Source organism: Schistocerca cancellata, chromosome 1 (assembly GCF_023864275.1).
Source record: "Schistocerca cancellata isolate TAMUIC-IGC-003103 chromosome 1, iqSchCanc2.1, whole genome shotgun sequence".
NCBI lineage: Eukaryota > Metazoa > Arthropoda > Insecta > Orthoptera > Acrididae > Schistocerca > Schistocerca cancellata.
This window is the reverse complement of record NC_064626.1, coordinates 528,799,525-528,819,370: the sequence shown is the minus strand read 5'-3', so window position 1 is coordinate 528,819,370 and position 19,846 is coordinate 528,799,525. Positions and strand designations below refer to the sequence as shown.

Here is a 19,846-nt window from a genome sequence, read left to right as displayed (position 1 = left end):
GTCCTTCTTTAACCGAGCGATCGCTGGATCCCACGCAGCGCTGAGCTGCAAACCACCGTCTCTATTAAGGGTGTTTGCGGTAATTTTTATTTCAATAGCTTCCTTTATTAAACTGTCCCAGAAGCCGTTAGTGTGAGCCACGACAAAGGTATCGGCAAATTTTATGTAGTGATCGTTTTCTAACGCATGCTCAGCTAACACAGATTTCTCTGGATAGCGTAGGCGATAATACGTCTCATGTTCTTTCCTGCATTGTTCCACAGTGCGCACTGTTTGTCCCTGGCCACACTCACAAGGTATTTCGTATACTCCAGGTGTTCTGAGACCTACTGCGTCTTTAACTGGTCTCAGTAATTGACGGATTTTCGTTGGAGGCCTGAAGATTGATTTGATCTTGTGTCTTTTCAACAGGCGGCTTATCTTGCCCGACACAGAGCCACAGAATGGCAGCAAAGCAAGTTTCTTTTCCTGCTTTTCGTCAGTGGTCTTATTCTGATATGTCCCAGAAATCACTTCTTCACTTGATGGGCGCTGTAGGCGTTATTCCTAAAAGCCTTGCCTAGGTGGCTCAGTTCATGGGGCAGGTTATCGTCGTCTGATATTACTCTTGCACGATGTACCAATGTTTGTAATACTGTGCGCTTCTGTGCTGGATGATGATGGCTGGTGGTGCGCAGGTACAGGTCTGTGTGGGTGGGTTTTCTGTAGGCGCTGTGGCCAAGACTGTGGCCCACTGGCAGTCATATCACTTGACAATGGCTAAGGAGTGCTTGACCGAAAGCTCGTGTAGCTTTAAACAATTGGCGTGGTTGGAAACCCGAGAACTTTTTATTCAATGTTATGCACTCTGCATTCATACATCACTTAAATGTGACAAAATATATATAGATTGCAGACATTACCATGATATTAAGATATCTATGAAACAAATGAAACGTTAAATGGAGCCGGCGAATACCGGCTCAGATCTAAGATTTTATATAGCTGAGCTAAATGTTAGCCTCTCTGTTCTCAAACAAATTACGAGTAGGGACAGTCGTGAATTAAAAGAGCCAGTATATGCTCCAAATTAACAACAGATTAAATAAAGATGCACGCTGCTTCCCACTGCCACTTTACAATACTAAAATAACAATAAAATTTTTCAAAACCAGTAACGTTTGGAAGCAGCATAATAAGGTGTCATATCACTACACGGGAGCACGTTCCTAACAGCATAACAGTCACGAGGTTAAAAGGACAACTCCACTTCCAACCAGTTATTACACGGCGAAGGCAAGAAATCATCTACAAGTAAACCTGTCGATGCTCAGCTTTTACGAAAAGCAGCCTCCACAGACATGTAGTTATCGATTCACTGTGAGTGCTCGACAACAGTAAAGAGAGTATTTACCAGAGGCCTATAGACATACAAGTTCAATCTAAACAACTCCTTTTAATTTGGATTGTTAACGCCACCGCATAGCGTCGCTATACCGGCCGGCCCCATCCAAAGTTCAATGTGACAATAGACACACAGCACACCGTGCCTCAGTACAGATCTTACACCACAACGAGCCCAGTATGACTACATCCACATCAAGCAATCAAGACGGGCTAACACTTCAGTCAAGTCACAAGGCAGAGCGCGCCAATAGATCGCCTCCGAGCCGGGTAACGTATCAACTTTTACCGACGGCATCTACATCTACATCTATATCTACATGGATACTCTGCAAATCACATTTAACTGCCTCGCAGAGGGTTCATCCAACCACCTTTTGTATATTCAGCCCTATTTATTCCCAGCTTTTCCAGGACTTTTATTCTAGCAAAATTCCCATTCCCCCCATCATTTAAGGAGACAGCTGCTTTACACACGCCTAAACTCAACGTTTTTATGCCCAAAAAGACATTTTTTGAATTCAAGTCTACACCATTCTTTTAAATGTTTCATTAACATTCTGTGTCTTACCATGGAAGCATTCCTTTGGCTAGTCAGGATTTGCTAAATCTCTTAATACAAGCTAAACGGCCTCCATTACTGCTTCAGGTACGGGAACTTTATATCTGAATTCATCTAGTTTGCCTGTTGCTCCACTTTCCTGTACATAAGCCGTGTTTCTGGCGCAGGCGGACACAATGTTATATACAGGGTTAGTATCTGCGGACTGCCTTTGAAAGTATATTGTCTACACTGCTCTTTTCACACATTCCAGATCTTGTGTTTTCTCTAATGGTTTTGCCACAGTATTCTCTAAGTTCATCAGTAACTATATTAGTAAGCATTCCAGCATATTTTTTACTTATCACTTCTGATAATTTGGTGCCGTCAAGTTTATTTTTCAGCTGACGAAGGCGGGCACCTATCTTTTCTTCACCTAGCCTACACATTCAAGCTTTGTAGTAGGTCCATCAGAAGCTTTGCTTTCTAAACCAGTGTCGAAGGACTTACAGTCCCCATCTTCTAGATATTTCGAATGTGGAGCTCCTCGCTGTGATTGTGATCGATGAAAAATAGCCATAGCTGCTGCTACCTCAATTCTACCACTTGATCCCTGACATTTTTTGTACAAGAGGACCTAGGAGCACTCTTTTTCTCTTCATTATCATCTACTAAGTCGCATCTCTGGCAAAATTTAGTGAGAACCCGAAGTCCAACACCTTACCAGTACCAACACTTGTTGGTGTACCACATCCAATTTTGGAAATGTGATCCCCTTTTCGACATGACCTATTGAATGTTACACTAATATCTTTTACACTACCATTTTTATTTAAAGCTTCTAAAGCTGCAGTTCTCATGGATTCTGTTGCAACGGAGTCCGTGCATTTGCCGATAATACTCTTATCGTGTGCGTGGGTTTGGCAGAATCTAGAGAGCATGAAGTTGTCTACCACCGCTACTAACTTTCCCAATACAACTAAGAACAGAAAATAGCCTCACACTGGCTTCATACAGTTCAATATGAGAGCGTGTGACACAAGTTAGAAACGAACTGTAAACTCCACTATCTGTGGATATAATTTTAAGTTTACAGACTAATCCAGGAAAATATTATATATCCACGACATAACTTGCATGCTACAGTCTCTATCGACACTGATGTTAACATTTTCAAATCTATAACTATATTTCCTCCACTTCCTCCACGTGTAGGTAATGTATCTCCTACGCAATGAGCTTGCAGTCTTTTTTTGATGCAGCGGGAGGAGTGTCGATAGTTTTCTCACAGTTATAACTATCATTTTGCATTATTTCATTTCTGTCCAAAACTTGTGCAGTTCTACAGTACCCGCGTCTCTTGAAGTCACCATAGGCTTTACTCATTTAAAAAATGAGAACAACAACACACAACAGTTTCATAATTAACTCAACAAAATAACAAATATTGAAATATTTGTTTTCTTTTCAAAGATTTACAAGCAAATGAGCAAAGAATAATAATAAGTGCAGCCAGTCTGCGATTCACAAATCGAGAGAGAACACAGAAAAGCCACAGCCTTCTAGAGCGTGTAGTTTCTGAGATTTGCATACAAATCTGAAAGGATGTCGAGATCAATAGGGACATCTAGATGTGTCAAGTAAAAGTTAAAAAATATTACTGAAAATACATTCGCACATTTTTTACAAAACATATGCCAATTTATTCATAAAAATCTAAATATTTATATAGTAAAAAAAGAAATTGAGTTCTTTTGAAAAATTTGGGGGTCTGATCTCACTTTATTGTAGGGGAAAAAGCAAGTCACACTTTTTTAATAGCATGTTTTCCTTCTATTTTCCTACCGAATGCTATAAACACAATATTTATATTTACTGCAAAATAAAGGAAAACGGAGTTAAGGAGTACAATGCAACAGAAACAGGTCTTTGATTAATGAAGTAACGCCTTTCGAATTCCTGTGAGATGCTGCAGTTCTTCTCATATGAGTTGTAATACTATCATCGAATTCATCGTTTAACAAATTGCCATATTGTAGTGTCACTTATACCGTTGACGGAATACAAAAAATGGTTCAAATGGCTCTGAGCACTATGGGACTTAACATCTATGGTCATCAGTCCCCTAGAACTTAGAACTACTTATACCTAACTAACCTAAGGACAGCACACAACGCCCAGCCATCACGAGGCTGACGGAATACATGTAATATCAAATTTAGCAATGCTTTGTAAACCAATTACTGTAAAAGTAGATACATATTAGGTCCTTACTGTGTTAATGCTCTGTTACTTTTAATATTTTTTATTTCACTTTCGTAAGGATCATTTTTCCTTTGGGAGCTAGCGAATACCACGACCAGCTGAAGTTCATTCGCTGTGGACTGTAATCGGGCTACTACTGCGTTTCACACTCCTACCAAAACAATTAAGAAGACGAGCTCCATGACTATGCAAAGACGCATTGCTTTGATTTTTACCGTTAGCTAATATCAGTTCATTGTTTAGTGTCCTTGAAGAAAACATGAAAGAAACGCAAATCTAAATTAGCTAGTCTGAGCTGAAAGTAACATCGATTAAGGATAAGCCATTTATATTACAGTACGAAAAGATGGATGGTATTTTAAATCACAGAAATGAAAAAAATCTAAATGTTTTCAAAGGTACTTGCCGTTTATAATACAGATCATTCAACCTGTAATTCGAGGAAAAATTATTGAGACGAGCACCGCTTCATTGTATTAAGACCTAGTGCCATTCGACTTACGAATGAAGCTATTATTTAGTTACATTTTCATGGCCTTTACAAGGGTGACATAGACCCCATTTTCTGGCCACTCAGATTCTCAATGTAGATTTTCGCAATATGTTTGACATCTTACTTCTGGAATCTACCAAATGAAGCTCTCTATCATTTTTGTTACGTTATAATCTGCCAAGGAAACCTCCCACTATTTTAAACGTTTCTTATCTCCCAAGAGCTGAAGTTTTGCATAGCATGTTGAGGGTAATTTGTAATAATGAACTAAGAAGTTTCCAACTGACGCGGTCTCCTACCGAGAAACAATTTGAAGAATATGCCCGTGGCCACACAAGCCACGAGCTTAGAGCCTGATATACACTCCATACAGTCAAGCACCATCTTTATACGGACCACAAAATGTTTTGCATGAAAACTGTTTTGTAGACTACCTGCACATTACAGTGAATTACTTGTTCACTTTATTCCCAATTCATATTATCTTAAGTCTTATCTCCAGACATCAGAAACTTCCGTAGTCAGCTATGTTTGAATGGCTGGCTCTCTGTTGTTGTGGTGTGTCTCCAAGGTTCGCTCAATATTTCCAGCACAGCGGATAAGCCAAGAATATCCCAAGACCAGCTCTCGTTTAACGTCTACGACACCACGTTCCACCCCAAGGGCCAGCGCTGCTCATATTCAACGCTGTCTCCAACAGGGCTGTTACGTCCTTACGTAGCGGGCAACACGGTGGAGGGTAAAATGAAATGGGGCAAAGACTTAGGCGCTCACTGTCATCATCATCATCGTCTGAAGACTAGTTCCTGCCGACCTCACGCCGCCAAACGGTTGGGGAACGGCAATGGCTTCATTTTTGTGCTCGAATATTTCTCTCATTATTAGGCTTTTCACTACTTCTTAAATCAGCGCGGGAGGATAGTACATATAGAGCTGAAAGAACATCAGTCTTCGACTATCATTTCGAGGGAATATTCAAGAGTTCACTTTTTAAATCCGTTCTTGATCCAAATCAGAAAAATACATTGAGCACACAAGGGCATTTTCGACGAAAAACGTATCTCCACTTTTACAAGTAATTATCTATTTTCGCTTCGTCTCATTGCTCTAAGGGAATAAATGCATCTTAATTCATCACTCACCTGTCTTCTGTAGTTAGTACAACTGGCTTTCACGTAACAAACCTATTTCACTCTAAAAATCCCGCAATATACCGATAATTATTGCGTAACTCTGTTCTCAATCGTCAGTCACTAATAAACAATCACACTATAGTAAATGACCTTGTTATCGCCCGTAAACACAATTCGTTATGGCAATTGCGATCTATTGGACGCTGGCTGGATTTACTCTGACGTCAGTGGCGCGACTTCTTACTGCACATACATCCCGTTACCCCTACTGTGTATTCCAGTATCCGTGTATCCGTAGGCAGGGCCCTCCAGGTATCTGGGAATCTGGACGAGCTAACGCGCTAACTGGACAGAATCTGGCACAATGTCCCTCATGAGGACATCCAATAACTCCACTAATCAATGCTATGCCGAATAACTGCTTGCATAAGGGCCAGAGATCGACTAACGCACTATTGACTTGCTCTATTTGTGAATTTCTTTATCTTGGGAAGTCACCTATTTTTTTCTGAAATTGTAATTATTTCTTTGTCTTTACATGTATATCACATCTAGCGATTTCCGTCCAATTCGGATAATTCCTTCGTAGTGCCTTTTTTTCTGTCTTAAAGTGTATACAAGGGTAACGTCCATATTCAGGGATATGACAGGAACGATCTTTCGAAGCAAACGCATAACGTAACAGCCATGAGCACTTCTTCAGTAGAAGAGATGTGTTTTACAGTATGGGACATGATTAAGTGCTTATAGCTCTCAACACAAGCGTTTTAGAGACTATGTTTACTAGGTATTTTTACATCAAATGATTGTTCCTATCGTATCACCGATGTTGACCAAGACTTCTGGGATAGCCTAAAGCAGGGTAACATTCTTCCAACTGACCAACAGCACATTTTAGCGTGACCATTTCTACATAAACATTCGACCTCACACTTTTATTAATTGATGAATATCTAAAATTTTAGTAAAAGTAAACTAATCCATATCTTTATATAGACGTTCGAAAGGGAATATCATCTGTAAGACAAGGAAATTAAATAGAATTAAAATTGTAGGTGGAAGGATATCAAAGGCATCATTCATTAATAACATTACCATTCTCAGCGAGAGTGAGGATGAATAGTACCGTCTTTTGAATGGCATGAACGGTCTAATGAGAATAGAATGTGGACTGAGAGTAAACTGATGGAAGAAAACAGTAATAATCAGTACCATAAACGAGATTAGTGATAAGCTTAACAAAATTCGGGATCTTAAAGAATACGAAACGAAGGAATTCCGCTGGGTTGCAAGTAAAATAAAGAATGATGAACGAATCCAGGGATTGACAGAAAGCAGACAAGCACAGCCAAACAGGCATTTCTGTACAAAAGAGGTCTTCTAGCATAAAAAATCTTTGTTAAATTGCGTAAGAAGCGTCTTAGTGAACATTTAGAGCAAGGTATTGTTTCGAAGAACGTACCTCCGTAGCCGAAACCGCTAACGCATGCCTCTACTTGGAGGGAAACCGGTTCGAATCCTAGTGGTTAAAGAAATTTTCACAGCCTGTATTTGGCCGGCAAGAGGAGGAGAGGTGTTGGCGTGAATTTTCTGAACATCAGTCTCTGGGGCAATGTCCTGAGTTACAACCCTCTACGTCGTTCTCCTGAAGTGAGTGAGTGTGACACTGTTGATAGTGACCCTCCAGTCGGATGGGGGAGTTGAGGTCGGCGGTGCCCTTGGTACTTTTCCGAGAGTAATAGGCTACGTGCCGGCATTGGGTTCCACCCTTTCCCTTCTGTCATCATCTGCAACGCGAACATGAGGATACACCACATAGACATACCAATTACAGCACATAAACTTAACAGACACATTCACACAGTCCATAATTCGCGAAGAAAAAAGTGCCTACGTGCGCGAAGGATGAGAGAAAACTTTCCACTTAAGCGGCTGAACCTTAAATTTGGGGTCTTCCAGCCACTCGCACCGTACAACTTTACTTTTAAAAGTGATGCTATAGGACGATGTTGAAAATTAGGTGGACTGATGAGATAAGAAGACAGGATGTTCTACGCAGTTTCGGTGAGGAGCGGGACACGCGGAAGCTTTGAGGAGAATAAGGGAAAGGATGATAGTATGTGTGTTATGACTTAACCTAATTATTGATACCACAGGGAGCTGCAGACAAGACAGACTAGAATGCAAAAAAATAAATATGGACGTCGGCAGTAAGTGCTACTCTGAGATGAGACGTTGGCGCAGGAGAGGAAGTGGTGGGCCGCATCAGACCAATCAGACGACTGAGGAAGAGAAAGATAAATAAAAAATTTTAAAAAAAATTATGTAGTGTTGGCACCCGGCGGTGGCCTTTTCCCAGTACAGCAGCCAGAAATTCGCCCTCGTGGTAAATGTTTGGTAACCCCGGGGAGGGCGACCCCGCTGGTGACGGCGGGTGCACCACTGTGCAGGCGGCGGCAGGGAAGCGCGCAGTCCATTACTGGCGGCAGTAGGCGGCGGTCGCGGCCGCGGCCGCTCTTTACTCATTCTTGGGCCCCGGGCACGCGACGGGCAGGGCGCTCTCGTTGAATTATGCAGCCGCCATTACCGGCCGCGGACCACTGGCTGCGTGCGGGTAAGCCGGGATTACGTTCGGCGGGCAGGCGTCGCCAGCGGTTCCTGCTCTGGAGCTTCATCTCGGCAGGCGCTAATAGTATGCTTTACAAGGACTCCCTGCAAACCACTGACCACAAAACGTAACGTGTTCTCTAGTGAATGACAAATCACACCATCCGCTGCTCTGCAAACTTTATTAAAAAGCGTTACTTACTGCTTTCGGCACTGGTCAATATTTCGCCCTCCGATATATTACACTTAGTTGGCCTATTCTTTTCCTAAGCTCACAAACATCATTATTAATATTATTATTTATATTATTATGTTTCCTATTTGAGTCAGTATGAACCGTTTATGTGACATTCGTAAATACTGTCCAAAAAAAAAAATCAAAAAATAAGAAGACACTACAGGAAGAAATTATGCGAATGGAAATCGGGAGACGTAAAGGTACACATACAGAGAAACAAATGATTACAATTTCAGAAAATTGGATCATGTACTCAAAAGAAAGAGCTTCACAAATTGAGCAAGTCAATAAGCGCGTTGATCCACCCCTGCCTCTTATGCAAGCAGTTATTCGGCTTGACATTGACAAACGGAATTGCTGGATGTCCTTGTGTGCGACATTGGGCCAAACGCTGTGGAACTGGAGCGTTAGAACGTCGAAAACACGAGCCCCGCCCTTAACGCTCCAAACATCCCCAACTGGGGAGGGATCCTCGTGGTCTACGTAGAATTTGGCAACCGCGAAGACAAGCAGTATAACCTCTCGCCACGTGAGGCCACACATTCTCATGCTGAAATGTAAGCCCGAGTTGGTTTGCCATGAAGGGCAATGAAACGAGGCGTAGAATATCGTCGACGCACCGCTCTGTTGTAAGGGTGGCGCCTATGACAACGAAAGTTGTCCTGCTATGAAATGAAGTGGCACTCCAGAGCATCACGCCTGGCTATGAGACCTCATGGCAGGCGAAAGGTTGATACCACAGCCCTGTCCAGCGCGTCTGCAGACACGTTTTCGCTGGTCATCAGGGATCACTTGAAGACAGTTATACTCCAGCCAATGACATTTCAGGTCGAATATGTGTCTGGACAGGGCCCAGACAACGGTGGCATGCCAACCTGACTGTCGCCCGCTATAAGGCCATGGCTGGGGTGCCACTTCTTTTCGTACAGGATCCCTTTGGTTGTCATCCACGGCATACTCATAGCAACGTGATACGTCGACGATATTCTACGCCCCAGTCTCTTGTTCCTGTGGCAAACTACTCTGAGATTATACACTCCTGGAAATTGAAATAAGAACACCGTGAAGTCATTGTCCCAGGAAGGGGAAACTTTATTGACACATTCCTGGGGTCAGATACATCACATGATCACACTGACAGAACCACAGGCACATAGACACAGGCAACAGAGCATGCACAATGTCGGCACTAGTACAGTGTATATCCACCTTTCGCAGCAATGCAGGTTGCTATTCTCCCATGGAGACGATCGTAGAGATGCTGGATGTAGTCCTGTGGAACGGCTTGCCATGCCATTTCCACCTGGCGCCTCAGTTGGACCAGCGTTCGTGCTGGACGTGCAGACCGCGTGAGACGACGCTTCATCCAGTCCCAAACATGCTCAATGGGGGACAGATCCGGAGATCTTGCTGGCCAGGGTAGTTGACTTACACCTTCTAGAGCACGTTGGGTGGCACGGGATACATGCGGACGTGCATTGTCCTGTTGGAACAGCAAGTTCCCTTGCCGGTCTAGGAATGGTAGAACGATGGGTTCGATGACGGTTTGGATGTACCGTGCACTATTCAGTGTCCCCTCGACGATCACCAGTGGTGTACAGCCAGTGTAGGAGATCGCTCCCCACACCATGATGCCGGGTGTTGGCCCTGTGTGCTTCGGTCGTATGCAGTCCTGATTGTGGCGCTCACCTGCACGGCGCCAAACACGCATACGACCATCATTGGCACCAAGGCAGAAGCGACTCTCATCGCTGAAGACGACACGTCTCCATTCGTCCCTCCATTCACGCCTGTCGCGACACCACTGGAGGCGGGCTGCACGATGTTGGGGCGTGAGCGGAAGACGGCCTAACGGTGTGCGGGACCGTAGCCCAGCTTCATGGAGACGGTTGCGAATGGTCCTCGCCGATACCCCAGGAGCAATAGTGTCTCTAAATTGCTGGGAAGTGGCGGTGCGGTCCCCTACGGCACTGCGTAGGATCCTACGGTCTTGGCGTGCATCCGTGCGTCGCTGCGGTCCGGTCCCAGGTCGACGGGCACGTGCACCTTCCGCCGACCACTGGCGACAACATCGATGTACTGTGGAGACCTCACGCCCCACGTGTTGAGCAATTCGGCGGTACGTCCACCCGGCCTCCCGCATGCCCACTATATGCCCTCGCTCAAAGTCCGTCAACTGCACATACGGTTCACGTCCACGCTGTCGCGGCATGCTACAGTGTTAAAGACTGCGATGGAGCTCCGTATGCCACGGCAAACTGGCTGACACTGACGGCAGCGGTGCACAAATGCTGCGCAGCTAGCGCCATTCGACGGCCAACACCGCGGTTCCTGGTGTGTCCGCTGTGCCGTGCGTGTGATCATTGCTTGTACAGCCCTCTCGCAGTGTCCGGAGCAAGTATGGTGAGTCTGACACACCGGTGTCAATGTGTTCTTTTTTCCATTTCCAGGAGTGTATTTCAGCAAGGTAATGCCTGCCCGCACACGACGAGAACTTCCACTTTTAGTCTTCGTGCTTGTCAATCTCTATCTTCTCCAGCAAGCTCGCCGGATCTCTCTCCACTTGAGAACATGTGGAGCACTATGGGCAGTGCCCTCCAGCCAGCTCGGAATTTTGACGATCTCACCCGCCAATTCGACAGAATCTAGCACCTATTTCAACAACTCTCTCAATCAATGCCAGGCCGAATAACTGCTTCTATAAGGGCCAGAGGTGGACCAACGCGTTACTGACATGCTCAACTTGTCAAGCCCTTTCTCTTTAATACCTCATCAATTTTTTTGTGAAATTGTAATCATTCGATTTTCTGTGTATGTACATCTTATCTTCCGATTTCCGTCCTATTCATACATATAGTTCGTGGTGCGTTGTTTCTCTCTCTCTCTCTTAGAGTGTATACACGAGGAATGGTCCATATACAGGGATATGACAGGGACGATCATTCGATACAGACGCATAACATAATAGTTAAAACACTTATTCAGCGGAAGAAATGTCTTTCACAGAATAGGAGATGAGCAAGTGCGTATAGCTCTTAGCTATGCTTTTTAGAGCCCTTATTTACTAGACATTTTTGCTTCGGTTTATTGTTCCTGACATATCGTTGAATATTTGTAATTGGTTTGCGACACCCTGAAGAAGGGTGCCATATTCTTCTAATTCACCAACAGTATACTACAACGTGACCATTTCGTCGTAAACAGTCAACGTCATTTCCCACTTCTATTAATCGACGAATAAATAAAACATAAGTGTAAGTAAGCAAATCCACCATGAACTCATCCAGATCTGAAATGGAAAAGCACCCTCGAAACGGAAATTATATGCACGAATCATTTATAACCATGTGCTGAAAGTCAGTGAAAACATAGTATGTGACCCCAGGACGCTAAACTTTCTGGAACGGGACGCCAACTCAGCGTCATTTGTGTCAGAATAGAGCATAGAAGCGACCGTAGTGGACCTGAGACTGACAACGTTCAGTGATACGGTACTGCTGCAGAACTACTGAAACAAATTACAACTGAATAAGAAAACTGTCGAACAAGTTATGTTTTAAAAAACATTGTGAAGATAGTGAAATGATATGGTGCAAACAGTAGTAGGATTCTATGATAGCATTTGCTGCCGAAAACAAACTGGAAATAATAAATGATAAAAGGAAATTTCATTTTCTCGTTATAAACGAGGCGAATGTCTAGGGTGATGGAGACGCCACGAGTTTCGCTTAAGAAACTAGAAATTCTAATACAGAATGCTATAGTACTGCTAACGTAATAAGAATCTGTAACAATACAGAACTCGCAGATAAAATGACAGCAGAAATATTTCACAAGGGTCCAAACATTGTGTTAACTAAATTTTACCGCGCACCACAGGAATAAGACTTTTCTAAAGCAATATGCGTTTCTTGGTAAGAATGGGAACGAGATTTTGATTCTGTGGCATATCAGTTCAGCACGTTGTCTGACGTAAAACTCGTTACGCGTGCCACCCGATCAACGTCTACTGTGCAGAACATGACAAACAAAGCAAACTACCTCTTCGAACGCAAGAACGCGGCGTTGGCTCAACTTTTGATGAGCCATTCAGGCAGCCTCTATCTCCGCCACCTGCCGTGCGAAGGGAAGGACCCTGCAGATCGCTGCCCGCTTTAGCGTCCATAAAACGACGCCGACAAACGTTACGCCGGCCGATGGCACCCAGCGCGCTACAAATTTTGTTACCCGTAAAGATTGCTGAACTTGCGGTTTCGCTTCCGGGGTATTGGTGGCTTTCTAGAGATTGTCGCCCTGCTCACTATGACGTCGGCTGTGTAGCTAGGCTGTTACTCGCAGCTACAAAGAAAAAATTCTTATGAGTTTCCACCTTACGACATGCCGTTACCTACCGCTGCCTCTCGTGTCTTGTCGTCTTCCTTTTGGCTAGTGAGAGTGTGTCTACGACCCCAGTACAATTAACGTGCACATAAGAATTTACCGCACGAAGACTGAGACCTACATGGCGTTGTTCTAGTCAATATTCGCTTAAAACACGTTTCCTGCAATGAACTACTATAAACTGACGGAACTCTAATTAGTACATTCTTCATAAGTGGTCTTTTCCTGATCACTCCTGCCTCAGAGTTTAGGAAAAAAGTACTACAAAATTTTTCAGCTTTTAGTTGGCTGGATGTACGAGACATAGATAACGTGAAATACCATTCATATCTCTGAGCATATTTTAATACAGGAATGCTTTAAATGCACAAAACCTTAAAATTAGATACCTAGAAACAATAATTTACTGTGATACACTTTATATGGTCTGAGGAGGAATGATTAATATTCACGAGTATGTCATGAATGATCATCCGAAGCAAAAAAAAAAAAAAAAAAAAAAAAAGATGTCTGCTAACGTTGGGTCCAAAATGTATATCTTAAGAGGTATGAGCACTTCTTCATCTTCGATAGCATGAAAAAAAAATCTCTTCTACTACAAGCTCTTTGCTTTCTATTCTTTTGGAGGGGGTAGCATGGACCAAAACAAGAAAAAAATTATATGGTAAGCATGGGTTCTAAAATGTATATCTTGAGAACTGAGAGAACATGTTCAGTAGAAGAAATGTATTTTACAGAGGCGAAGGTGAAGGATTTCTCATCACTCCTAAGGGATTGCATTTTAGAGCTCATGTTTACAAGATTTTTTCACTCTGAAATTTTTTTGGAAATTTGTGGTAAGGTCTTATGGGACCATACTGCTGACGTCATCGCTCCCTAAGCTTACACACTGCTTACTGTATTTGAGACTAACTTACGCAAAGGACAACGCACACACCCATGCCCGAGGGAGGACTCGAACCATCGACGGATGGAGCCACGCTGACCGTGACAAGGAGCCTCAGATCACGCGGCTACCACGCGCGGCTTTGCACTGCGAGTATTGTGAAAAAATTAATTTGCAAAAATTCTCCTTATAAAAAAAGGAATGAAATAAAAAGTAGCGAGATGAAGGGTAACATTGAATAATTAGGTAATAAGGGTAGAGGGTTCAAAATGTAGAAAACAAATAACATTTGTCAAAAAAATTTATAGTGAGACTTGGACAATACATTATGTACAATCCAAATCACAACTCAGTTTTGCAGCTTAGCTTATTTTATTTGCAGACATCATAAATACAATTTTCCTTTTCTGTGCCAGTAAAATATAGGTAGACCCATATAAAACAAGACAAATATTGCACCCAGATGGGACCTTGATAGTGCTCTTTCAATTTTCCCTCGCAGAAAAGACATTCATTATCGCCTTCTGGCACTGTAGAAGGTACTGAGAGTTCATTTTAGCCCATACATCAGGATGTGTCGATTCATCATGACCACTGCAGTTTCTTGGAAAGTTTTTGTCTGAAAAGTTTTCAGTTTCTTGCATTTTAGGTTTTCACAATTTCTAATATTTCCCCTTTGCGCTGTTACGTAACTCATAGCTCGAACTATGGTTGACTTCAGTATTGAGAATATAAGTGATGTGCCCGTTTTCTACACCTGTTGGAGGTCTTCTTTTTCATTGGTGGTGATATCTCCAAGGTAGAACGAAATGACTGAGTGCATAAGAACACTTAGATAAATAATTTTTTCCAAATTGTCTTGGCAGATTAATGCAACATCTGAAAGTTTTTGATCCAATTGCTCTTTGTTCCTCTATCGTCAAAGGATATGTAACAAATTAAATAACGGTCAATGAACAATACATTAATATTCTTCCAACGCACTCAGGAGTTGCATTTAATGGCAATGTCGAGGACCCAATCATTACTGCAACCCACATCCATTTGTAACTGCTTGCTGTATTTGTTCTTGGTCTGTCTCTAAAATTTTTACACCACCCCTCCTCCTCTCCCATACCACCCTCCAATACTAAACTGACGAGTTCTTGAGTTTCAAAATGTGTTCCCCTTTTAGTCAAATGATGCCTTAGACGCCCTTTATCCATCTGATCTTCAGGTTTCTTCTGTAACATCACATTTCAAAAGCTTCTGATTTCGTCCTTTCTGAACTGCTTATCGCCAACGTTTCACACCCGTACTTGGCTAAATTCCAGACAGATACCTTCTGGAAAGACTTTCAAACACTTAAATTTATGTTCTATGTCAAAAAATTTCCCTTTTTCAGAAGTCGTGTTGTTTCAATGACTAGTGTTAATTTTGTGCCCGCCATATTTGGACCATCATAAAATTTTATTGACCAAATAGCAAAACTTATCAAACACTTTCAGCGTCTCATTTCCTAATCTAATTCGCTCAGCATCGCCTGATTTAATTCGTCTATATTCCACGACTTATTTTGCTTTTGTTGGTATTCATCCTCCTTTCAAAACACTGTCCATTCCGTTCAACTGCACTTCCGGGTTCTTTGGTATCACTGACAGATTTTCAGTGTCGTTGATAACTTCGAATTTTATATTAATTCTACCTAAAATTAAATTCCTTGAAATTTTTCTTTGGTTTCCTTTACTGTTTGCACAATGTACAGATTGAATAACATCAGGGATAGGCCACAGCCCTGTCTCACTCCCTTCTCAACCTCTGCTCCGTTTTCATGCTCTTCGACTCTTGTAATTCCCGTCTGGTTCTTGCACAAAGTGTATATAACCTTTCGCTCCCTGTATTTAACCTACACTACCTTCAGGTTTTCAAGCAGTGTATACCAGTGAATATTGTCAAAAGTTTTCTCTAAGTTTACAAATGCTACGAACACAGCATTGCCTTTCCTTGACCAATAGTCCGCCTCCTTAGTGCAGCGGTAGCGTTACTGCCTACCACGCAAGGGGGCCCGGTTTCGATTCCCGGCAGGAGGCTGGTTGTTGTGCGTCCTTCATCATTATTCACAAACAAGTCGCCACCGAACCCCGAAGGGGATATCCCGGCCAATAAATGTCATACGATCATTTCATTTCCTTGACCTTTAGCCAAAGGTAAGTCATAAGGTTGGTACTGCTTTATGTATTCCAGTATTTCCCCAGAAAACACATTGATATTCGTCGATGTCGATGCTAACAGTGTTTCCATTCTTCTGTAAATACTTCCTGTCAGTACATTGCCATCGTGAATTATTAAACTTACAGTTCGTTGATATTCACAACTGTCAGCACCTAATATCTTTGGAATAGGAGTTATTACAATCTCCTTAAATTCTGAGGGATTTCCCATATCTTGCACAGTAGGTGGAGTAATTTTCTCAGGCTAGGTTTCCCAGGGATATCAGCGTTTCTGAGGGAATGTCGTCAACTCAAGTACCCTTTCTCCAGATTACCTTTTTCAGTGATCTGTCAAATTTCTCTCGCAGAAGCAAATCTCATGTTTCATCTTCCTGTGCTTCCTTACCTTCACGTTCATTACCTTTCTATAAAACCTCTGTCAGTTCTTTCCACCTTTCAGTTTCTCCTTCTCTGCTTGGTACTGATTTCCCATCTGAGCTGCTAATAATCATACAGTTCCTTCTCTTTTCAAGGACCTCTTTAGCATTTCTGTAGGCAGTCTCTATCTCCTAGTTATGAATGTTTCTATAGAGTTACTTTCTTCCTCTGGCCATTCCAGTTTAGTTATTCTACACTTCTTATTTTTTAGATGCTTGTATTCCATTTCCCCTGTTTAATTTGCTCCATTTTTATATTCTCTGTTTTTATCAACTAAAATCAAAATTTTCCATGATGTCCAGTGATTTCTACTAGGCCTTGCCTCTTTACCTGTGTGCTGTTGCCATCACTACTACATCTTTCAAAGCTATCTATTCGTATTGTACTGTATTACTTTCCCTTCTTTAAGTAAATCGTTCTCTAATGTCCCTTTTAAAGTCTGAACAACCTCTCTTTAGCACGAGTCCATCGTAATTCTCTACCGTTCTCAAACTTTTCAGTTTCAGTCTACCGTCCACAATCAGTAATAGTCGGAGTCCTCATCTGGCCTGGATATGCCTTATATTTTAAAATCTGGTTCCAAATCTCTGCCTTACCATAATATTAAAACTCAGTAAAACAGCCTCGATCGCAGCAGATGATTATTATTATGGCTGCCAGCCGCTTTCGATCCAAAAATAGTCCAAATGGCTCTAAGAACTATGGGACTTAACACCTGAGGTCATCAGTCCCCTAGACTTAGGACTACTTAAACCTAACTAACCTAAGGACAGCACATACATCCATGCCCGAGGCAGGATTCGAACCTGCGACCGTAGCAGCAGCGCGGTTCCGGACTGAAGTGCCTAGAACCGCTCGGCCTCTGCGGCCGGCTCCGCTTTCGATCTATAATTTACGCCATCTTCAGCCATAACACCATGATGAGGGCTGGTGGCGGCGGACGGAATAAGGTCCGTAAGAACACGGACGGTAGATGGGAAGCCCCCGTAACTAATGAGGAGGTACTGAACTTAAGAGAAAAGAAATTTTGTGGCACAAATGAGGGGATCTGGGGTAGGACTCGTTCTGAGACATTAAGGAGCCGTCAGTTAAGTACGGGAGGAAAATGTGGGGGATAAAACTGTGGAGGGAGACCAACAGACAAACACAGTAAGCAGGTTTAAAATAGATGGAAGCTACAGTGGTTATTCGGAAATTAGGTGGCTAGCACAAAATAGAGTACCGTTGATAGCTACATCAAACCAGCCTCTGGACTGAAGACAACAACAAAAACGACATTGACACGAATGGACAGAAACGCATTGTCTATCATAATTGTGATTCAAGTCGTAGGTTATCACACCCCTGCGCATTTAATAGCCACGTCCACAACAGTGAATTACAGATAAAATTAAATACAAATAAAGTTAAAGGCTCAACAGAGCTCATCGCATAGTAGGCGCCAGCACAGGTGATGAGTGCAGCCATGAAACTTTCAGGTAGATTTCCACATCTACTGAAATGTTGCATCGTCCTATCGAGACTGTGAAAAATGCCGCGTTGTGAATTATGCCCATATATCGCCGCGTCATGCACTCACGTTGCGTACAGCTGTAGGCCATCCTCCGGTGCAATAGGTGCATAATTTCCGTTACAGATTTCGTCCATGATTAGAAAGAAGGAAAGCGTCTCATGACATTGACGGACGAGAGATCCATAAAGGTTGCTCAGCTGTCTGATCAGAGTTGAAAGTTATCTAAAAGCAAACGATGAAATGACGCATTTTTAGACTGAATTTGCATTTACACGTGAAAATTAGTGAATCTGAAATCTCTTATTTTGAAAAATGCATCGATAGATGTTAATTTTTGATGCATCGATAGACGATAATTTTTGTGTAAGTCCTGATCTGTAATAAACGAACGTCATTATCTGAAAGAAATGGAAGTATTGAACTGGCTGTTAATGACATTCAGTTATACCCTGAAATGTGATGACTCCCATGCTTGACATATGATAGAATGTGCCAGATAATCGCTCTGTGAACCTACCTTACGTCTCATGAACTAATAAAATAATTACCTTACCATCTGAGCTGGAGCCATATAATTACACTTTTTTTTTCAGCACAGTTCGGATGTGAACATGTGAGATAGAATATGTTACGGCGCTTACATGCATGATTTGAGGCACATGAAAACCATTTTAAACACATACTGTAACTGTGGTTGCATGGTACAGCTCGTTTTAGACCGCAGTATCTGTAACAATATACGACTGAATAAATGGTCTCTAGCATGGAAACCATTCATTTCCGTACATCTGTTCATTAGACCTCTTTTGTTCCGTATCCTCTCATCGATCAAACGCAAAAGTTCGTACACGATGAGAAGAACTACGTGCAGCATACCATCTTGGGTAACATTAGGTAGGAAGGGAAAACAATATGCTCGAGCTCTGCATATTAAAGGCAATAGAATGGGAATTCGTACTACACACCATAATGACAGCATACGCAGCCAACAGCTGAAAGCTTACAAATACGGGACCACGTGTTTCTGACGTACACTCTACTTAATCTTCAATCGTGATTAGCAAAAGCACCTAGAAGACAAAGAAAGAGAATTTATAGATTATGGAGAGTATGGAGGGCAAACAAGAATGTCCATTGCAGTGTTGAATTACCAGTCTACAAAGAAGTTACGGTATTGCCAATTAATTACGAACTCATAACCGTAACTCGGCCAGAGCGCGCTTTCTCTCTCGATGATTAGCAAGAGAAATGAGACTAATGAAGGTGCTAGGCCCATGAGAAATATGCTTTGCAACGTAGTCTCACGAGCTCGTCGGAATAGCGGCTTCAGCAAATCCTTTGTGGCCTCAAGTTTATGTGGCAAGGAAACACAATTCCACTCTCCTGTTAATACAAGGTAAAAGCTGAATGTCTTTCACGGCATTGCTACAAATAACTACAGCCATTATTGCCTACTACAACAAGTGCAACATGACCAGCAAGCACGGCCACAACTACCGAGCTGGACATGTCCTCTCTTCGCGGCAGTGGCAACTGCTGCACGTCTCAAACCAAGCGTTTACCTGAGCTTCCGTCTGCTTAGCTGAGAGGTAACGTCTACTCCACGAATGCAACCTATACCCGTTGTGATTAAAGTAGACGGTACGAGCAAACCAAAAGTGGTTGCAGTTCCATAAGCTGTTTAATGTGCACAATTTAGTGGTTATCTGCTTCTATAGTTTACCGTGGTGCACCACCTTCTCTATTTCGGGAAGCGGTGTCTGTGGTTCGAAACGTTCCC

General features: G+C 42.6%; 1 protein-coding gene across 1 annotated transcript in view; it reads left to right on the top strand.

Moving 5' to 3' along the window:
* Positions 1 to 19,846, top strand: part of LOC126179316 (acid sphingomyelinase-like phosphodiesterase 3a) — a 1,154,906-nt gene that overhangs the window by 452,738 nt on the left and 682,322 nt on the right. The gene's annotated exons all lie outside the window — the stretch shown is intronic.